The sequence below is a fragment of the Miniopterus natalensis genome, chromosome 2, assembly GCF_054644295.1.
Source record: "Miniopterus natalensis isolate mMinNat1 chromosome 2, mMinNat1.hap1, whole genome shotgun sequence".
In the NCBI taxonomy this organism is placed as follows: Eukaryota; Metazoa; Chordata; class Mammalia; order Chiroptera; family Miniopteridae; genus Miniopterus; species Miniopterus natalensis.
In genome coordinates, this window is record NC_142082.1 from 4,499,863 (window position 1) to 4,523,208 (window position 23,346).

Here is a 23,346-nt window from a genome sequence, read left to right on the forward strand (position 1 = left end):
TTTACTAAACATCAAAACTATTGAAGGGGAGCAGAAGATGCCACGCCAAAATATGCCACTTGGGCATATTGGATATTCTGAGCCATACTTATTGGAAAAAGAGCAAATACAGCGAGAGGCCTTCGCTGGACTCTCCTTGTTCCTCCTAAGGAACTCAGTTGCCATAAATCCCCTCCCGGGACTTTCATCAACCCGGGAGGACTGGTGCTCACCACAGGAGAGGCCAGACGTGGACACCACAGGTGAAACACACTGTGTCACAAACCATCACGCCTCCTCTCTCTTTTCTGAGGGACCATGGATCTTTCTTAAAACACATTTATTCTCAAGTGAGAGGCCTACACGCCTTGCCCTTTTCCCTCTGAAAGCCTGAATGCGAAGCCTCCTCTTTGAGTGCCTCATTTTTCCCGGGCTATGCCCCATGTTCACACAAGGTCAGTGCTAAGAAACTGTTTTGTTTCCCCTTGCTGATCCGCCTTGTATTATATGGGTCTCAGCTAAAAAGTCAGGAAGGTACAGGGGAGACTTTTTCTCCATTAGACCACAAGTCAGTCCCTTCGTGTAGCGTCGCAGCACAAGATCAGGGCTCAGCGGCTTGAATGCTTTACTCCATGGTTAGTATTTATAATATAGCTTGTTCATAGAAGCTATTTATTTAGCAACAACTATGGTGAGGCACTATTATAATTAGTTCATCATATTTAAATTCACTTAATGCTCACAATAACCTAATGAACTAAGTACTATCATCATCTACTTTTCATTGATGAGGAAAGAAGTGAAATAATTCCCCTAATTTATACCGATGGTGTCGGCAAGAATTTCAACCCAGGCAATTAGACTCTAAAATCCTTCTCTTATGTGGATTTACAGGGTTGCGCATGGCATTGTAAAAATCTTATGAACTCAGTGAATATGTGTTGAATAATAATGCAGGATCAAGTAGGCTATTAATTAATAAACATTATATTCTTAAATGTTATAATTAATATACATACTACTTACTGGGCACGGCTTTTAGATTATTAACTATGTTTTTGTTTACTTACAAAAATGAAAAGAATCTGATTATTGTATTCAGAAAGAAATAATTTCATTTTAATATTCAATAGACCTAATATGCTATGAGTAGACAAGCAGGACCACTCACTAAAAATTTTTCTAAAGTGGCTCATCTGATCTTAGACAACTTTAGCAATTTACCAGGGATTCTCGCACTTCTCTCAGAGTTCTATTACTGAACCACTCTTACACTTTGGTAAAGTCACTTAACCTTCTTCAGTTCCCACTTCTGACAAAAGAAGATAAAGAGTGAATTATTTGATAGTTCAGGAGGCGACTCCCAGAGAAGAGAGTAAAAGATCCCACATGTTCATAGAGCCCTGGAGCTGTGCCTGAGCCCAGGAGTTTACTCACTACTCACCCTCCGGGGAGCCATGTTTCCTGTAGGTACATGTTTTTATTTCAGTGTTTTTCTGCAAAACTTCCAGTGCTACCTAAAAATAGCGATAAGCAAGCAGACAAAAAGAAAAATACAGGCCCTAAGCCATTTACATATCCTCCTTATAAACACCAGCTCAGATTCAATACTTATCTGAGACTCGCATGGGGTTTATTCTTACATCTATAACCCGACATTTAGTCCTTAGTTTTGGCCTTAACATCTCAGTAATTTTTTATTAACCCCCCCTTTTGGAGCCACCTTTCTTCTCATCATGAAAATGTTTCTGTCGAGCTCTCCATTAAGATGAACTCTACTGAAGTTCTCTTCCTGATCCCAAGGTGCTGTTTCACTGTCTCCCAATGTACTTCTCTGTCCTCAGTTTACTCTGCCTCATTCAAGTGAGGCTCTTAATGAGGTCTTGGGTCTCTCCTTGAGTCTCTCCTACTTCTGTTTTGTTTTGTTTTTAAAATTTTTTAAGGCTGAACTTCTGTTTTTAACCCATATCCCTTGCAACCTAAATTTAAATGTTGACTTCATGGCCTGTTAACATATTCCAAAACCTATGCCATTGTATTACATATCTTGAATTTATTAATAAGTAGACAATATATTCTTCAATTCTATTAGCCTTTATTCCAAACCCTCAAAAGACAAGTAATTTATTTAAACACCATATGTCACTTTTCTTTGCACCCTTGAAATTTTACTGCACATATGGGAATGAAAGTATAAAAGAGGGACTATAGAGCATCTAAAATATTGAAAATGTAAGGGCTCTGATAGACTAGGAAGTGTAGAAGGTGAAGATAAAATGTTGATGACTAGACAATTGATCGCACCATTAATAAGACTTTGAAATCTGGATGGGAACATATTTAGTGGGAAAATTGTGGTTCTGTTGAATGTGAGTTGCTGGCAATGCAATAAGGCATAACAGTTTTACAAGGGTTAGAAATTTATGACTCTAGGATTTTGAGAATGAGAAAAGTGTTGAAGATACAGAACTATATATTTCGCAAAGAAATGAGAGTGGAGGTCATAGAAATAGATGGAATTTTACAGAAAAGTAATTTTTAAAAGTGATTGAACCAAAGGTGGGATATTGAGAAATGGCAACTTTAGAAAAAAGTAAGAGAAGTAATTGTCACAGACTAAAAGAAAAGTAGGAGAATGCAATATTACAGAAGCAGACAAAATCTTTAATCTGAAGTGCACACTCAAAAAATCACGCCAATTTGTCTATATGCAGATGGAGTTCAAGGTATTTCAGGAATTGATACTTGCTAAATGGTCTATATTCTTTAAAAAATATTTGAACTCCATACCTAATTATAAGCAGAGAAGAGGTGTTCTACTCAGTGAATTATTTTATTAAATTTGGTACCTCTTAGGAGAGATACCTTGGAAACTGAATGTTTTTAATGTATCATGATATGTTTTTTAAATTTTTAATTGACTTTTTTAGAGGGAGAGGAAGAGAAGGGGAGAGAGAGAGAGAGAGAAACATCAATGCGAGAGTGGAACATCAATTGGCTGCACATCCCCTACCTGGGATCAATCCCGCAGTCCAGGCATGTGCCCTTGTGAATTGAACTGGCAATTTTTCAGTACAAAGGACAATGCCCAACCAACTGAGCCACACTGGCCAGGGCACTGTCATGATACATTTTAATGAACTGTACCTAGCTCCTGGCTTGTGAGGGGTCCATGTGCCCAGAGTCCCTGGCTTTCTAACAGAGGCTGATCCCATGAACCACATACTCAGGGCCTGCAGAGTCAGGTCATTCCCAGGTTAGAACAGTGTGGTCTTCACCTGCCAAGGGCACACTGGTGGTAGGAATCTATCTACCATCCAATCTGAGTCACAGAAATGGCTATATTTCATAAATATTAGAGTTAGATCAAGAAATTCTGGCTGACTACCGAGTCTCTATTTTTTGAAGCTGAAATTGGCCCTGCCATCATAAATTCATTGTCTTCAGTTCCAAAGTACCTCTTTTACCTGCTCTGTGAAAGTGGATATGGGCCCTTAAAATGCTTCTTTTTTCGCGGATACTACAGCTTTCTCTGTAGAGTATGCCAGAGAAACACTGTGGGAAGAAAGGGCTTTACTTCCAAACTGCGGTGAGCTTGCTTGACAGACGCTTGCACTACGCGTGGCTGCCCCGTGCACAGCCCCTGCGATGTGAACAGCTACCCAGCATTAGGCTTTTGCATCCCTGTGGCTTCTCCAGGATCAGGAACCTGCAGCAGTAGGAAAGGGTCAGCGGGACCCATCTACCAGCAACTTTCCCTCCCCCCCACCGGACAGTTTTGTATCAGAGAACCTCCAACTCTCCAAGGCCCTAGGCGGTGGATTTCCAGCATCCACCACAAACAATTTTCTGCCAATATGTGAGCCACGGTGGAGCCCTCTCCCATGAGGTCTGAATCCCAGCCTAGGATAGAAATGTGTGTGGAGCTTTTCCACGGGAGTTCAGGTCAACATGAGGGCTAGTGACTGCTCTTTACATCTGACATTTCTCCACTCTTTAGAGTTTTCTCCACTTATTAGCCAAGCCCTCATTATTTTAGCCTCCTACTGTGGTTATAATTCTTTATATTAAATGTTCCCTGTCCAAATTGCTGCATGGTCTGTCCCTCCTGATTGGAGTCACACTTACACCTTGACCAAATGACATCCTAGAATCAAAATTTCTGAGACTTTATTATTACGCAATAGAAACCGGAGATGGTGCTAGTTATCATAACTAAAGAGCACAGCCTCACCAAATCTGTATCTGACATGGATTGTAAATCTAAATCTGAAAGTTAAAGTCATACAGCTGTTAGAAGAAAATACCAGGGAATATATTTATGGCCTTAGCAAAGACAAAGATCTCTTACACAGAGCCATTAATCATAAAATTTAAAGAATGACAAACTGTATTAAGTTCAAATAAGACATTTCATTCATCAAGAAACACTATTAAATGATCAGAAGTACAAGCTGACTCAAATTCAATGTGCAAGAGTAACTCCTACAAATCACAAGAGGCTCACGGCCCAACAAAACAACATGCAAAAGGGTCAACATTTTACAAAACAAGATAATTAAATGGCCACTAATCATGTGAAAATGTGTTCAAATTTACTAATCATTAGGGAAATACCAATCAAACGCAAAATATGTTAAGTACTACCACAGAAACTACCAGAATAGCTAAAATGAAACAAAAAATATTGACAATACTAAATGTCGGCAAGGACTTGAAGAAACTGCAATATTCACAAATTGTTAGCGAGCGTGTAAATGGGCACTTTTCTAAACTGGTTGCCAGGACCTACTACAGTGAACATATGTATAGTGCACCATCCAGTGTATAAGATTACCAAAGACGTGTACAAAAATGTTTATACCAGCACTACACAGAGTAACCCAATATTTGAAATGAAATAACCCTGCTGTCCATCAAAAAGCAAATGGTAAAATAAATTGTAACATATTGAAGGGATCAAGTAGTATGCAGAAATGAGAAATTCCAAATTGTTCTACACATGAGAAGCCAGAAAAAATGAAATACTTAGGAATCAGCCTTAGTTGATGAAAGTCAACCTTTGTCTAAAAACGTATCTGGGAGTGGACAAGGGGTTTTGGGAGATGCCGGTAATCTTTCGGTTCCTTCTCTGAGAACTAGAATGATGTGTGTGCTGGCATTTTGAAATTCACTGAGGTACACCATAATGATTTATACAGTTTCTTGGATGTTTGTTATACAACCAGAAAAAGTTAAAAAGCAATCATAAAAATAAGATGATTCTTCCATAGAATGAGCATGTAATATATGATATGTCTTGATTTGCCTGTCTAGTTCTTTGAAGTACTGGGGTGCCTGAGGTTACATTACTCAATTAATTATTATTAATTCCCAATTATCTTTATTGATGTTACTTTCTAAAAAGTCTTTTAATTGGCATTAGTCACTTTCCTGTCTTCATTTCCTGTCTACACTAACCATTTAGCTACCTGTGGACAGTTGAAGCTGTCCATTTCTCAAAGATTTACATGACAAATGACAGTTATATTACTTTGAGAAAACTGCATGATTCCCATTCAAAGCACCCAGAAAGAGGTCACATGTAACACTTTGCAAAATGTAATAACCACAGTTTTTGCCTTAGACATTCAATACCCAAGTCAAGGTTTAAGGGCCAAGAAGTAAGTATGTGAATTAAAGCACAAGTAATGATAAGGGCTGACCTATGGGGCTTGGAAGAATCCTTTCATTTCACCCTGCAGAGCTGCTTTATTAGAATCTCAGGGCCGAAAGAGTTCGAGTTCTAGGGCCCTGGTTCCGCCACGAGTGCATTTTAGGGTGGAGCGATGCGGCGCTCACCGGTGGACTAATGGGCTGTGATGGTTGCTATGCTTGCAGCTTAAGGACTGACTCACGGCTAATCTATTTATTATTTATGGATTACACAGTGGGCCAACAGACAGGGGAGCAGAGAACTTGCAAACTAAAATCAATACAAATAACAGCCTCTCACAAGAGAAGCCCCAGGGGCTTGGGTAGCTCTGTCCTCTCTTCACTCCAGCCATCTTTTTCTCTCACACTCTTTCCCTTTTTCCTCTTTGGTCTAAAAAATGTCCTTTATGGAGGAGTGTTTCACTCTTTTGCTCTATTACGGTCTTTACAAATAATCATTACCCTTTTTTTTGCCCTGCATTTCTCAAAATGATCCTTTCTAAATTAAAAAGGTAGCTGGCAGAACACCCTTTGAATACTTCCTCACTCCACTATGGTCTGTAGGAAATAAATGCTGTGTAGTTTACACCTTTCAAGAAGAGAAAGATAGTCAACTTAATAATCACAGAAGATAAATTCATACTTTACTCTTCTTAATAACCTTATAAGATATTTTACTCTCTTCCTACTAATTTCGTCAGAAGCTTACATAAAGAGATAAAATAAATAAATCTAGAAAATGTGTTATGTTATATGCATACACTATTTTGTTAGTATCTCCACATAAAAATCTTACGGATTTTTTTTTCTAACCAGTGCTATGCTGACCATGGTTTCAATGTAAATTGTACATTATGAAGTATATTATTAATAGAGTGTTACAAAGGAAAATGAGATAAAATCAGCAAATAAAAGAATATTATATTGGATACTACAAATAAAGTTTTTTAAAATGCAAAATTTCCAATATTTTATTTTTGTTTACTAAGGTTATTTAATAATTTAATTGGGTGAGTAGAAACAGTTTATGTTTCTTATTTACTTACTTCTTGAGGGAAATAAGTGCTGTTCAAAATAAAATAAAAATCTCTAAGTTATACATTCAGTTTATTAGAAATCTTCATAATAACCTTCACAAAGTATTACAAAGTTTTTTTCAATATATTAAAATCAGTATTTTGCAAAATTATATTTGCTTGAATATCCCTTCATATGAAGCGCTCAGCTTACTTATTATATAGCTATATTCTTAATCATGTTTATAATTGAAATATCTTCTTGACTTAGTTTATTTTATTGTTTTTGAGTTAAAAATAGGAACCTGGTTTAATATAACCACAAAGTCTTTTCATTGGTAGAGTCAAGTTATAAAGGGTCTTTGGACCATAGAAAGACATTGATTTCGATTCTGAGCAAGCTAAGAAGCTCTTAGACAATTTTCACAGATGAAAATGATGAGATTTCAGTTTTTAAAATTTCACTTTGGCTGCTTATCTGACAATGGATTGAAGAGACCAGTAGAGGAGCTGGGACAACAGCAAGAAATGATGGACCAAGTTGGTGGCAGTAGAGAAAATAACACTGACTGAATTCTTGACACCTGTTTGAAGGATCTACTGCCCCCAACAGGATTTCCTGGCGACTTGGACACTCGTGTAGGAGAAAGAGTTCAGTTAAGGAAGACTAAGATGTTTGACCTGAACTTTAGAAAGATGGAACTGCTCTTAATTCTGTTGGAAATGACAGAAGGAAAAGCAAGTTTTTTTGAAGAAAATATATCGAGATGCCTGTCAGATGCCTATTGGACATCCAAATAGCAAAGTTATCAAACAGCTTGATACACAAATCTAGGGCACATCTTAAATTAATACAAAATAATATTGAGTCTAACCTGCAATTTAAAAATAAAATTTAAAATAAATAAATGGTAATTTTAAACAGGGAAAAAAAAGAATCCAGAGCAAGGAAGATGACCCAAGAGACATGTGAAGCATCTTACTGGGTTCCTGAATGCTATATTAATGGGATACTAGCTTTTGGAATATTTGACTTAGCATTTTGGTTTCTGATAAGCTAAGCATGTACATCTTTGGGAAGCCTGAAACGAGATTTACACTCAGTATTGTCTGCATGTTCCCATGGTTTACACATCTTTCAAAAGGTTAACACATCCTTAAAAATATGTGATGTGCATGGCATCACTTCATCTTTTAAAGAAGCTGTGAAAAACTGACAAGTTTGGAAACCTGTTAAATATATTTTTTATTTCCATAGCACCTTAAGGTTGTGTGAGAAATGTCTTTTACTCCAAATACTAACACTTAGCTTTCTCAGACTTATAGTGCAAAGTATGATACTTTCCTTACTAACTTGTAGCAAGCTATATATATCCCTCTCATCGACATGTAGAAAATTGATAATGTAGTTCATTCTTGTTATTCATGCTAGCATGTTCCATAGCCTCTGCAAGCACTGGATGAGCCAATGCTGACCCCTTGCACCTGGGGAGATGCAGGGCTGGTTCCTGTCAACTTCTGTTTACATCATTTTCATCAGCTAATCAATACATAAATTGCTTTATGCGTATTTCTGTTCAAAGATACCATATTTAATATGTATTGTTGATTGACTTACATTGAACTCATGGCCAATAGCACTGTAGCTACTGTCTGAAGGGAGCTTATCTAACACACACACTCATGCATTTTCTCCATCAGGCACATGGCAGCCTTCTTGTGCTCAGGAGCACTAGACTTCAGCACCACATTTGGAGGCCATTTTTTAAACAGCAAAATCACAAAAAGCTCAGGAATGTAAAAAATGTGGCACTAAATACATCATGGAAAGGATAGGCTTGTAGGACAGGAGCTGAAACAAGAAGGCAAAGTATTATATTTTCTACTTTAGCTGGGAACATGCACATAAAATGATTCTAATTTTTAGCTGCTCTGAGTATGCCCATGAATTTTTGAATGAACTACAAGTATTGATTTGGGGACTGCAAATAAAGTTTAACAAGGAGGAAAATTCACAAATACAGAATCAGTGAGTAATGAGAATCAATTGTTCATAGATGCATTTATTCTTATATTCAACCTAAATATCTATTATCTACCTACACCTCCCCATATAAAATAAAATGCAAAATACTCCATAGGAGAATGGGAAAACAATAAAACAAGTAAAAAAACACAAGGCCAACATTACAACATCAGTGTTATATTTACTCCAGGAAATAAGCATGAGGGAAATGCTCGCAGGATATTAAGAAAGAAGAATGTTGGTCTATAATTGCTTAGACCTGACATGGTTTTTCAAACCAATATTCCTGGGAGTATATTCTAAGAATCCTGAAACACCAATTTGAAAGAATATATGCACCCCTATGTTCATAGCAGTGCTATTTACAATACTTCTGTTGCTTTCAATGACTTTTGGAAATTCAAAGTATCTACTAGATATCACACTTAAATGTGTAGTTAATCACTATGTGAAAACACCCAACTAATAATGCTCCTACTTAGGCTGGGGTAATGTTACTGGCACATCATTTGGTTATAGTGCTTTAAATATTTAAATTAAATATCCCTATGAAATTTTTAATATTATTAAACATTAAAATTATTATATAAATCATATAAAACAATATTTGATTATTGCACATTTGTTTCAAGAACTTCAACCAAAGCTTATATCAGTTATCAGAATTTCAAAAGAATTAATTATTAAGAATTTTCTAAAATTTATATTTCATATACATGAACAAATTCTATGCTGTTTTCAAGAAGTCATCAATTTCTTACTTGCCCTTCGATGATCATTTGCTTCTAAACGTTTTTGCTGATTGTTTTTTCTAGATACTATCTATTGGCTTATTGGACAATTTCTGCCACATTAAAGAAAAAAAAAAAAAAGTCCATATAAAAATGACATTCCAGAAAAAAGCTAGATTGAAGAAATATTACAACAAAAGAAATTCCTAAGTGTCAGTGCAAGAACAAGTCTAAAAAGAGGCTGTGGCCAGAAAGCCCAGGGAGAGAGTGGGCCTGAGAGGGGAGCATGGAGAAGGCAGCTATTCTGCATTAGTTTCTTCCATTTATTGACCACTAACTTCTCTGGGAAGAAAATGTGGATTTCATCAATATATATTATTTGGCCCATGCATTCAATTTTGTCATCATTTGATAAATAGTGTAATTAAAACATGAATCAGTGATTTTACCTTTCTTTAAATTTTAGACACATATCATTTGGGAAAAAAATCATTATAGAAACTCTGTCCCTGACTGTATAAAATAGAAGTGTTTTGTTAAAAACAATATCTTGACTAAGCCACATAAATCATGTCTTAAGGTTTCTATCAATGGAGAGCATGTATATTTTTACCAAGTCCAAATCAATAGCAGAAATAAATTAATGATGAAGTAGCAGAGACCATATGGTAAATGCAATTAAATTAATTAAGAATTTAATTAGAAACAAACATGTGCCTAGCAGTCTATTAAATATTGAAGAACATACAAAAGGAGCCCAGGGAATGGAACATGTTCTCCAGGCACATAAAAAGCATTTTCAAAATACATGATACACACATGAAATAATTATAGACTAAGAGAACTTAGAACCTTAAAACTGTGGTGGCCTGGGTACAAAACTTAGAGTCACAACTTCTGGTTCTGAAGCTCTAGGGGAATTACTTGAATTCCTTAATCTTCAGAACCTCACTTGTAAAATGGGAATAAAAACAAATGCATCCAAAGGAAATACAATTGACAACACTGCAAAAACTATCTATGGTTCCAGGTAGGCACCTGAATTATTGGAGGGAGCACTTTGTAACCTACATGGATGTCTGTCCGCTGTGCTGTGCACCTGGAGCTGATACAAAAAACAGCTGAATGCAAACTGTAATCAACGGATAAAAATGAAACATAAAAAAATTACAGAGATAGATTCCTTGTACAATTTGTCCAGTTTCCCTCAATGGTGACATTTTGTAAAATTATACCGCAATATTCAAATCAGGATATTATTGATAGTATTGATGAAACCACCAATCATATTCAGAATTTCCTAGTCTTCCTTGTATGCCTTTGTGTGTGTGTGTGTGTGTGTGTGTGTTAACTTTTATACAATTTTATTACCTGTGGTAATTTTTTTAAAGTATAATGATCCATTTCTTTAAAATCTTCATAATCTTTATTGTTTTACTTTCAAGGATTTTTTTTTATGAAACAACATCTCTTAGTAAGGAAACATTTAAATAAATTCTACAGTTCCTTCAGTTTCAAAACAAACAAACAAACAGAAAAGCAAATGCATCATGGGTTACTTGAAAAATAAGATGAGAAATGACCATAAAGTACTTTGTCTAATACCTGGCATATTGTAAACATTTTTAAAAGTGGTAAAAAATGGAAATATGACAGTTCAATTAATCTACGTGGTAGTAGCTACATTGTATCTAACCATACAGGGCTGCCGTGGTATAGCTATTAAGACAGAAGATTACCATATTGTACAGATAATGCTGTATGTAGTGACATATAGATTAACCATAATTTTTCAGATTAAGGAAGATTATAAATATTTACTTCAAGTTTTATTTTGTGTTTCTAATATTTTGTATTTTCTAAATAGTTCTAATAATAATCATGCATTACCTTTCAATCAATATAATTGAACAATAAATAAAATACATTGTATTTCTGAGGATTCTCTACAGAAACAGAACCAATATGAGACAGATGAAAGATGAGAGAAAGACTGACAGATAGATAGGTAGATAATTTTAAGAGCAATCATCTATGTTAAGTTAATGTAAGACAATGATCTCTCCTCCACTATTCTGTAATTATAAAAAATACAGTTATGCGAGGAGTAACCTGAAAATAACTCAGAACCATATATAATAAGCATTTTAATTAAATAATTGTCTCAGTTACAACTTCGAGCATAAATTTAATCTGAAACTAAGAAGAGTGACGAAGAATTTACAAAATCCTTGTAGACATAGAAGTGCCGACATAAAACTCAAGTCTCTTAATACATAATTTTAAGGAAATGAATCAACGTGAGCGACTCGAGGGGCTGCAGTGGGGTTAAAGAGCTGCAGACTCACAGCACCGCCCTGCTGGAGGGAGCAGCTAACCCCACGGCGTCTCCTCCCTCACGCTCCTCCCCGCTCCACCTCTCCGCCTCATTTTAAAGTCCAGTAAAAAAATCACTTTTAAAAAATTATTTTATAGCGTTCAGACTCCAGATCCAACTCAGCAAAATGTCCTGTCAACTCTACCTACAAGACTAATCCCAAACTAGGCCACTTTGCACAATTTCTACTCCTATTATTCTGGTATAAACTGCGATCAGCTCTCAAACCACATATAACATGAATTCACTTATAGGAAGGGTTCACAAAAAGCAAATTTATAGAGACAGAAAGCAGAGCAGTGGCTGCTGTGGGATGAGAATGGAGGATGGAAACGAACTGAGAGTATGCGGGCCTCGGGCAGAGGGTGGAAGGTTGGGGAGGTGTCCTAAAAACTGCTCGATAAAGTACTAAAAATCAATGAATTGCACACTTGAGATGAGTGAATTTTCTGATATGGAAAATATACCTCAATACGCTACCAAAAAATAAAACCCTTAACCTGTTTCTTTTTTTCTAAATTTATACCTACAAAACGCATTCTCTACTCAACAGCCACAGTGCAAATGAGATCAGTCGCCCCCTCTGTCTACCAGTGACCTCTCATCACCTTGCTCAGGTCACAGATTTCATGTCCTACGACTCTCTCAGCATCCCCAACCTGCATTTGATTCATTTTGTTTCTTACCCCCCCGAGCTTGTCCCTGACTTGGACTCTCCTATCTGTTATTTGTCTCCTTGGCTGACACTTTTCTCACTTTTCAGGTGTAAGGGCACAATTCAGAGAAGTGTCCCAGGTTGCCTGGGCGATACAGAGCCCTACCCACCCTCCAGGCACCCTCTATCACTTTCTGCACCACCTGAAACTCTTACTTCTGTGTTAGCTTATGTCTGTTTTCAAAAATATATCTTTATTGATGTCAGAGAGAGGAAGGGAGAGGGAGAGAGAGAAACATCAGTGATGAGAGTCATTGATCAGCTGCCTCCCGCAGGCCCCTGCTGGGGATCGAGCCCGCAACCGGGGCCTGTGCCCTGACTGGGACTCGAACCTCGATCTCCTGGATCCTAGGGCGATGCTCGCCCGCTGAGCCACACCGGCCGGGCAGCTTGTGTCTTTAGGTTTGCTTCTTCCGCCACAATGTAAGTTCCTTGAAGGCAAGGGTTCTGCTTATTTTGTTCAGCACTAAATTCCTAATGCTCAGAGTAACATCTGCTACATGCTGAGGGCTTGATAAATACTTTTTGATTGACTGGCTGACATTAGAAATGACCCAAAAAACATCTTTAATTGTATATATATATATATATATATATATATATATATATATATATATATATATATTTTAAGAAACATAGCTGCACATATCTTGCTAAATGCCATTCCGTATTTTATAAGGTCCATAATACAGATGGTTTTTAAAACATTACCCCGTCCAGGTTTTGGTGTGCATTCTTCATCATTATAATCTTAATAGTGCTACTTGGGAAGCACAGCATGTCACATCTTCAGCTTTATAAATAACCACTGACGATGAATTAGTCATTACCAATGGATTTGTGAAATTAATCTAATTTCTAAAGTTTCATGTTTTTTAGCATAATTAAGAAGTTGTCCAAAGAGGATGTGAAATCCTATCTATTCATATCCCCAATGCATATATTGTGTCTCAGTAAAAATTGAGAATTATTTTTTGTATTTCTAAATTAGTACCATTAAAATGACATCCAGCTAATACCTAATTTATTCATAGTCTCTCACTTTTCATTCTAGATCTCAAAAATCTTCACAGTGTTCCATGAGAACGCATTTCCTAATCACAGCCCAAAAGCTCACGGCAATCGGAATAAATTTACTATTTCACTTCCTTCTTGTTTTTCAACGTATCTTGAATTTTCATTTCTATTAATAATATTCGAATAGCATTTCTGTGTTTTATCACACTATACTTTATTGTCAGATTTGGGATAATTATAAATAGCCAAAGAAATCTGTCTCAATTTTAAATTTCATATGTCATGCTACGTGGAGAACTTCTAACCTCTTGTAACAAAATATTAACAAAGTGATGACATAACTACTCATTTTTTACTGGCATTTAAATAGAATTTGATGCTTTCACATTCCTCATTAGGAGAGACAGAGAAGATACTTTAAACACTGCAAAACCCCAAACACATGTCTGCTTTACATCTTTAAGAAGCATGAATTATGGAGTGTTAACGGCAGGCACTGGAAGCAGTTTTGAAACTCTCACTGCTCGTGTCTGCTCCTGTCTCTAACCGTCGGCAACAGCAAAACTGAATCGAATGTGAACTCTTCTGCGGGGATCCCTCGTCAATATACCGAAAATAACAACATGTCAGAAATGACTTAGCTCACCCAACAGTACAAAACAATATTTTCTTAGTTTCATTACTTAAAAATCTAGATTTAAATTTGGGGCTTATTTCCACATACAGGTAATTATATTCAAGGTACAGCCTTAAGTCGAGTTTGAGGGAGGCATTTCCCCCCTGCAGCCTGCTGGTATAACCTCACCCACCCAAATTCCAGCCAAACAGAGACAGAAAGGAAATTACAAAGTTCGATATGTTAGACAGTATTTCTTGTTGAATGTTGGTTCATTGAGTATGATTGTGTGAAACTTGCTCAAAACCACTGGAAAAAAAACTTAGTTGAATGATTAAATATACCTTTATCTTTACTCTGCTAGGATAGGAAAAATTTCGTACAAAAAGGTTCATTTTTTCTGAATATGATACATGTGTATGAGTAATATGTATTTATGCATTTTTATTATTTTCCTGTGTGGTCTCCATTCAAAGCAAGTATGCTATGGTGATAAGGTTAACCGAGAAATATCAAAATATAATTTTGACTCTACGGTGGTGGGTTTTCTTTGCGATGTAAATTTACAAGAAGACACTAACAGAGGTGGAAACTCTTAATATCGATTTTGCTAAAGCAGCAGCAAATGTATCTATAAATTTCCTAGGGCTGCGGTAGCAAAGTACCACGAACAGGAGCATCTGAAACAACAAAATTTTATGTTTCACAGTTTTGAAATGAAAGTGGACCCAGGGCTGGCTCCACCTGGAGGCTGTGACGGAGGATCTGTTCCATGCCTCTCTCCTTGTTTCTGGTGATTTCCGGCAACTCTTGGTGTTCTTTGGCTTGTAGATGCATCAGTCCTATCTGCCTTCATCTTTATATCTCACCCCCTGTCTGCTTCCACATTCACATTTCCTGCTTCTGAGAAGGACGTCAGTCATACTGGTTTGGAGCTCAACCTAAGTCAGTTTGACTCCATCACATCTGCAAAACCCTTCTTCTAAATAACGTTAGGTAAGGAGGCCCTGGGGGGATGTAAGTGTGGGGGGCAGCAGCTTACATTCGAATATTACCAGTGTTTTTCTATTTATTTCTCACTCCCTAACCCTCATAGGTTATTATCTAGTCCATTTTAACAAATAAATAAGTTGAAGGTAAGAAATTCAATTCCTTACTTGACTGATGTGGGAACCAGGAGACAGATTTGAAGGATGTTTGAGCATGATAAACGAGTTGATGTTGCCACACTGCTTCCCAGTGTTTTCTGTTCTTCACTATTTCTTTTATTTATTAAATCTCTCTTTTAATCCTCAGTATATTTTTTTTATTTTCACATAGTTCAATATTCTTTTCTAACTGGAAGGTTGTCTGGTATGAATGTCAACTAAAGAAATATAGCATTGATAGCACTGACATTTAATTCACCAACTATTCATGAAGATCATCTAACATATATGCTGATACGGAGATGGAGATCGATGGAGGCACACATTTAGGATTTTATCAAATGAGTTATTTAAAAGTCAGTGGGCCTCATGGTCACTGGGTATTAAAAAGGAACCATGCTTTGGGCAAAGAGTGTTCGTCAAAACTGAAAGTGAGAGTCGTGCCATTATTAGTGTTTTCCTTGGGGCCATGTGCCGAGCTCCGCAGTGTCTTTTCTTAGCTCTCCAACGAGCTCTTGGAAAACGGGAGTGAGGGGTGGGGCCTGGGGGGGCCGGTAGGAGAACCGAAATAGAATTTCTGGATTTATCTACCAGTCAGAACCTTTCTGAGTGGCTCCGAATGACTTACGACCATGATTATTACATTCGTTTTCATGACACCCTAGCGTGATAGCTTGAAATATCGTGTTCATTATTTTTAGAGAAACCCAAGATTAACAAATTAAAGAACTTGGGCACAGGGCAAACAAATCCTGAACTGGCAGCAATGTTCACAGGACAGGACTTTAGTCTACTGTTCTGTAAAAGTACAGGAAATCTCACTAAGGATTTCTAGCTCCAAATGGGTCTCTTAAAAAAAAAAGAAAAAAAATTGATTGATTGATTTTAAAGTGAGAAGGAAACATTGATTTGTTGCTTCACTTATTTATGCATTCACTGGTTGATTCTTGCGTGTGCCCTGATCAGGGGTTGAACCCACAACCTTGGTGCATTGGAACGATGCTCTAGCCAACTGAGCGACCGGGCCAGGGCTTGAGGGGGTCTCTAGAGTCCCACAGGCTCCGATGCAACATGCTGAGGTAGCCAGCAGGCTGGGCTGCGCCTGACCGTCTGGGTTTCAGTCCAGCCTCTACCCAGGTTTCTTACCAGTGCACGGCCTCGCGCAAGGTGCTTACCTTCCCTGATCCTCAGTTCCCACCCAGCGACCCCGCTCCCCTGTGTTCCGCAGATTGAAGGAGAGCATATGTACGCGGGATGCTGAGCCTAAGAACTTGGCACATAACAGGCAGCCCTGGAAACATCCAAGTCAGTTCATTATCCCCGCACAGGCCTCCGGGAAACAAGATTGCCGTCGCAGTTAGAAGTCTATCCCTGCCTTTAATGACCCTCAGATTAAGTCCCTGGAAAACATTTCTTTAACAAGCCTGTTGTTCTCAGCCCGGTGTGCTCCAAGTCCATTAAAAAGCGCCTGTTTGGCTCCTGCAGAAAATCAAGACTAAAGAGCGACTCACCCAGGAGGCCACCTGAGTCAGGAAATGATACTAGTGCCCCCTTCAAACAGGAATTTGTGTTCGCTCCATGGAGTGGACCGGCCACAGGTGAGTCTCCGAGCGACAGGCCGCAGTGGGGAGGGGGCGGGAGGCAGGTATGAGAGAAACAAGGCGCGGAGCCAGAGCCGAGGGGCTCCCTCTTCCACTAGGCATGGGAAGCGAAATCGTTAACCATTTGTGAGCTTTCTTCATAGAAGATGAGCATACTTAATACTCCTAAACACTTTGTTGTAGGAATTTAGTTTCCTCCCATTATCTTCTGACTTGAATGAAGCTTTAGGATAATGATGACGGGGAAATATTTTAAGTATATTTTATTTTTTAAGCATATTTTACCTCCTATAATCTATGCTCTTGACTCAAATTTATAACATAGAGAACCTTTAATGCCCCCACGAATCTCGTGTTCCATTTTATATGATATTGTGTTACAATAATAAAGGCATATCCTTTATGCATTGTAGAATATTTGAAGCTTCCCTTAAAATGCTTTCCTACCTTAAGTAAACCATCAAATTCACATCTGCAAACCTTTCATATAAAACTTCCTTCTTTTTATATAAAGAGAAAAGCCTATAAAATATAACTGCCTCTATGCTATGATGTTTTAAGATTAAACAGCAACAATAACAAACAGAAAGCACACACCAAAAAAACCCACGTTTGTAGTAAAATGAGAAAGAAAACATTTTCGGGCAGGTAGACGGGGAACAGGCTCTGCAATGCGCAGCGAGTTAAGCGTCTGGTTCAGGGCAGGACTGCGCTGCCTCCTGGCCGCCTGGCGGGCCTCCCGGATCAGCCGGACGCTGCTCCAAGCGCCAGAGACGCTGATTTCAAAACAATCGCAGAGCTGCAGTCTCCTTCCAAGGAACTTTAGTTAGTAATTAGCCCTTTCTTTCTGGGAATCGAGTTAAAATTGAAAAAAACCATTTACAAATAATGGCCACTAACAATTAAAACAGCTGTCATTAGAGGATCATGTCACTCCCAATATATTCATAAATCAATCAATTAAATGTGTCCTAAAAGATAAGTACTTGTCCATCATATTAAAAGCAAATATATATAGAGAGATATAGATATGTGTGTGTGTGCATATATATATACATATATATATATTTGAATAAAAAAGTTAAATTATTTCCAGAGACAAAAAAATCAAAAGTTACTGTCATGTGTTCTACTCAGTGGAATTTGAAGATTGCATCCCTGCCTGTATCCTTGAATTTTTTTAGGTGGGTGCAGATGACTTAAAATTTCTGGAAGGCATAACATTGGTGATGACTAGGACAGATCTGAAGAACACGAGACTAAATCCTATGTAAAACCTTATTATATACTCAGGATAGAGTTATTCTGAATGTTATATAAACAAATAGTTGTCATAAACTATGGCAACATAATAAATCATTTATCCATGAATTTATCTAAATTTTACGAACCAATTTATATTTTCCTTATTTGCTACCTTTTAAAATAAGCACCATAGGTTTATCAGCTGTTATGTAAATATAGTAAAACCTTAGCTTTAGGAGGTTACTTTTCTAGAACATCTTAGAAACACTAATTATACTATTTTTCCATTAACACACACACACACACACACACACCCCACCCTAAACACCCTCAGTGGCTTTGGGGTCGATAGACCAGCCCAAGGATATACGGCATAAGCCAAATAGAGAGGGAGAGACAATGAGGATGTAATCCAAATTTTAAAGGGTGTGCTTAATGCACTGTGGTTTGCTGTTTTATCTTTGAGGGGGAAAAAGAAGTCTAGTATGGGTTTATTAAGTCTATAAAAAAGGGGCAGAATTTCACAAATAAAAGCTAATACAACAGTAGAAGACCAAAGCAAAGGAAAGTCAATACATGAAAATGAAGCTGGTGCTGAGTTGGGACAGAATTAAAAGCTGTAACAACTCTGTCAACATTAGACACTGACGGCAGAAATCTTCCAACAAAGGGAAAGAGAGACGAAGCCAAGTCTCCGTGGGGGTCCTCCTGCCCTGGGGGCTTGGCGGCTGGCTCCTGTCTGTGGTGCACACTGGGATGTGTCCACTGAGGGCTGGAGAACAGATGTCCCCACTCGAGAGCCAAAGAGCAGAGACTCTTCATAAAGAGGCAGAACAAGGTTAGGTCCACCGATCCTGAAAGTGCGGGTTCTGCAGGAATCCAGGTGTGATCATCCTAGAGCACTCACGTGTGTCTCACATTTACCCGCATCTGTACTGCACCGTGGAAACCACGGCAAGGATGGGCACAGTAGCCTTTGTTTGAGTAACTGGTTACCCTTAGGGAAAGGTCTTGCAGAACCACGGACATGCCTACAGACGGGCAGGGTTTCTTTGCTAGACAGCTATGGGATTGACCTCCAAGAAGCTGCTTGGTTGTTGGGACTGGTTTGCTGTCCTCTCGCTCTCTCCTTACTTCAGTTAATTTCATTGGCAAGATTTGTGCATTAGGTTTTTATTTGGAAGATCATCCACCACCACAGGCAATGTTTTGGGGAAAACCAATCCATATTGCATGGCTTCCATTCACTAATTCATCTTAAAGATGATGTTTTGAGTTTAGCGTATGATGACATTCTGTTCTAAGTAAAATATTAATGAACATTTGGATACTTTTTCTACAATGACTTCTATTAGAGTTGTCATTCCCCTTGGGTGCCACTAACATACTCCAAGGCCAGCATTAAGGTGATTCATGGAGACTCTGATGGTCTCCCTCTCAGAGGGGTGGGAGTCATTCTTTAAACCTCTGTCTTCAGTGACACTTTGAACCTGCCTGCGATGAAATCAACACTTATCACATTTTATGACTATTTTCCTTTCAGACAACCTCACTATAGGGGGATCCCCTTTTAGCAAATTATGCATTTTTCATCTTTAGATTCCCTGTCACAAGTGCAGAACTTGACACTGTTCTGATTTTAGTTTTTCCGTCAAGGAGGTTCAAGTGGGATCGTTATTTTTTATTAATTTATTATATATTAAATATAAAAATAGATCAGTGTTCAGAATATCAGAAGTGATTTTGTTAAACATATTGAGACTTCAAATCTGTTTAAAATTTTTTAAAAAGTGTATCTAGTGTTTTCTATATATTGATGAGTGTTTAAACTCTTTACAAGTTCATACAGCATCTTAAATTCTGAAATTCAAAAAACTTGTTGTTCAGCATAAAGCATTAAAAAGGGATGGAACTGGAAAGTAAGTGAAGTAAGCCAGTTAGAGAAAGACAAATACCATATGATTTCACTTATTAGTGGATCTAAAGGACACAATAGACTGATGAACAAAATAAGGCCAGAGGTATAAGCAGGGAACAGACGGACAGACTTCACTGTGTGTGTGTGTGTGGGGGGGAGGGTTGAAGGGGGGGAGAGGAGACAGGAAGAGATTAATCAAAGAACATATGTGTATCTATGCACAACCCCTGGGCACAGGCAATACTGTGGGGAAGGCCTGGGATGAGGTGGGGGTTGGGTGGAAGGGGGCAAAAAGGGAGAAAATGGGAGACATCTGTAATACTGCCAACAATAAAATTTTAAAAAATAATAAATAAAATAAAATTTTACTTTTTGCCGTTAAGGGCAATTTGGTAGACTAATATTTCAGTTTCCTTGTCTCCTAACCCCTTTATTTGGTATTAGAAGAGAAAAATCTTGTTTTGCTTAGTTTAGGTTTTCCAAAATTAGTGTCAAACTGATCATCCGCAGAGGCAAACACATTTGTTTCAAAATTATCTTTGCTAAATTACTTTGATAAATTGCTAGCTTAAATCAAGATAAACTATTATTATTACACTAGGTGATAGGCCTCAGAAAGTTTAATACTCAAAATTCAATCTGTAGGTTCTACAGTTTCAACAAGAGATATAATTTATCAAAATCCTCTAACATGCCCCAAAACATTTATATGCACACACATTCCTACTTCCCCTTCCCTCCATCCTAAACCAGAATCTGAAAGAGAACTTCTTATACTTGCTAAAAACCAGCTTTCTAAAGGGGTTCTTTTATTTCCAGCAATTTAAATTTGCATGAACAAAATGGAAGACAATTAGGATAAAGTTTTCTTTTTCACCTTAAAAATGGGATCGTATTGATAGCTATTTGGTTTCCGAGGGGTTTGTTTCTTTGTTACTTTGTTTTCTATTGAGAGCATTTTCTAATTTTATTTTTGTTTTTTCGGTAATTAAACTAATCTAATCCTGATAGAAATGTTGGCTGACACGTCTAAATTGCTCTATTGTGCAGGGCCATAAACATTTTTCCGGGCTTCTGTCAGAAGCTGGCCCGACCTTGTTAGAACCTGGTCCAAAGGAACGTGTGTCCAATCACGAGAAGGTGCGAGGGGCAGTGAGGACACATCGCAACTGAGGAGCTAATGTGGACACCACCACCGATGAGACATCTGAAGTGCACTTGGTGTTTATCTTTTTGTGCAAATTTCATATGTAGCAATCGTAATAAGGCCATTTAGTGCCCTCATGACATTTCTGCTTACCCAGATGCCATACAAATTCAATTAATTTCAACAGTGTCTGGGTCGTCAAAGACCATATGCTATCTCCAGGGAATGTCTGTGCAGTCCACTTGCCAGATGCAAAACCAGAGCCATGAACCAGCAGTTTTCTGACTCACAATGAGAGCCTGTGTGGTCTGATGTCACAATCCCATGTAGGAAGAATTCAGACCTGCTTCTCCCAGTGTGCCAGGTAAGGATGGAAGCAACGCAGTTACCTGGATGATCTGACGTCAGGCTTGCTTCCCCGTGCCTGCCATCCTTAATGTGCTCTGCTCCAGTGTAATTTTCATGAGAAATTAGAAATATGTGTAGCAAAGTAAGCATATTCCTCCTTCAGAATGATTTATTGTGCTTCCATAACCGTTGACTCCTTCCTACAATGCATATCTCCCATTAGGAAATCCAAACAGCTGTCCTGTTGCAAAATACCCAGTTCATATCCATGATTGTTGATTTTATGTGTCCACTTGACCAAGTGAAAGGGCGCTGAGATAGCTGGTGAGACCTGCCTCCTGTGTGTGTCTGGGGGGGATGTTTCTGGAAGAGACTGGCATTGGATTGGGTAGACTGAGTAAATAGCTCTGCCCTCACCAATGTGGGCAGGCTTCCTCCAATATATTGAAGACCCAGTGTGAACAAAAAAGGCAAAAAAGGGGCCAATTCCCCCTCATTTCTATTTTCTTGTGCATTTTACTTTTTCCTTTCTTTTCCTATCCATCACGTCATATCTAAAGGAAAATCAAAGTTTTGCCTTTCATCATTTTAGAAAGACAATAGGTACACTGTAGTCTAGTCTTAGACTGAGTGATTAAATGCAAATTAGAAAACAAGTCCCCAGCTATACATTTAGCAATCATTACAAGTGCACTAAACCATCAAATATATTTCTTAAAGATTTTTAAGCCAAAGGAAAATTCCCAATATAGGAAGCATCCCCCGAGTGACCCATAGGTGGCAGGAGCGGTGGTGGTTCCATTCTGTTCAGTGGTTCAGCTCACTCACAGTCAGGGTTAGTGTTGAGTGTTTTTACTACTTGTGGTCTTTTACAGATTTTGTTTATATATACATTTTAATTCTAAAATTTTCTGTTAGAATAATACAGTGGTATCTTTCTCACTGATCTCATTTCAGATTTCTGTTGAAGCAAAGGTCATGCGAGACGAATTCTTTATGAAAAGTAGAGATTTCAAGTGCCGATGCGTGGAGCATGTGGAGGCCTAGTCAAGGGCTATATCCTAAATCGAGTCTTCAGCGAACCCCACCTATTCTGGAGCAAGCAGAAATGACTGATGGGACATATGTGAAGTGCAACTTGAAAGAGTGAGTGGAAACTAGAACTCTTCAAACCTGTCCACTTGACAATCTCCTCCTCTCGCTAATATTCTGCTTTGTATTTGAATTAAATCTAAAGCGATTAGCTGACTTAAATTAGAGACTCTTCCTGTGATGACACTGTTAGCTTAAGAGAAAATTACGTTAGGAGAAAGAAGTTCGGCTTGATGAAGTACAGTCGCCAAATTATATGTCAGTGTCAGCATCAGCTCATTACTTGGAAAATAACTGGGAGGAAGCACTAGCATAATAGTATTTTCATTCAAGGTATCCATACCGGAAATGCTAATTCACTTATAAAAACTAGAGCTCTCCAATTATTACAAATCCTGATCTCAGCTCAGGTTCCCCTAAAATAGAAAATCTTCCAGAGTGCCTCTTTCTGATGGAAACGCAGAAAGCCACAGAGCCCTTTCTCAGAGGGAACCACCCCACCACTGCTCAGCCGAGGCCTTTATGAGGCTTAATGCTGAGAGCTCGCAGTCAGCTCCTGCTGGGGAATCCCTTGAAAGCTGGAAACGTGAATTATCTTTTTCCTACATTTCTATTACTCAGACTGTTGTTAACCTTCCATTCCCAGCCTGAACCTACTTAATGACGTTGCCAACTG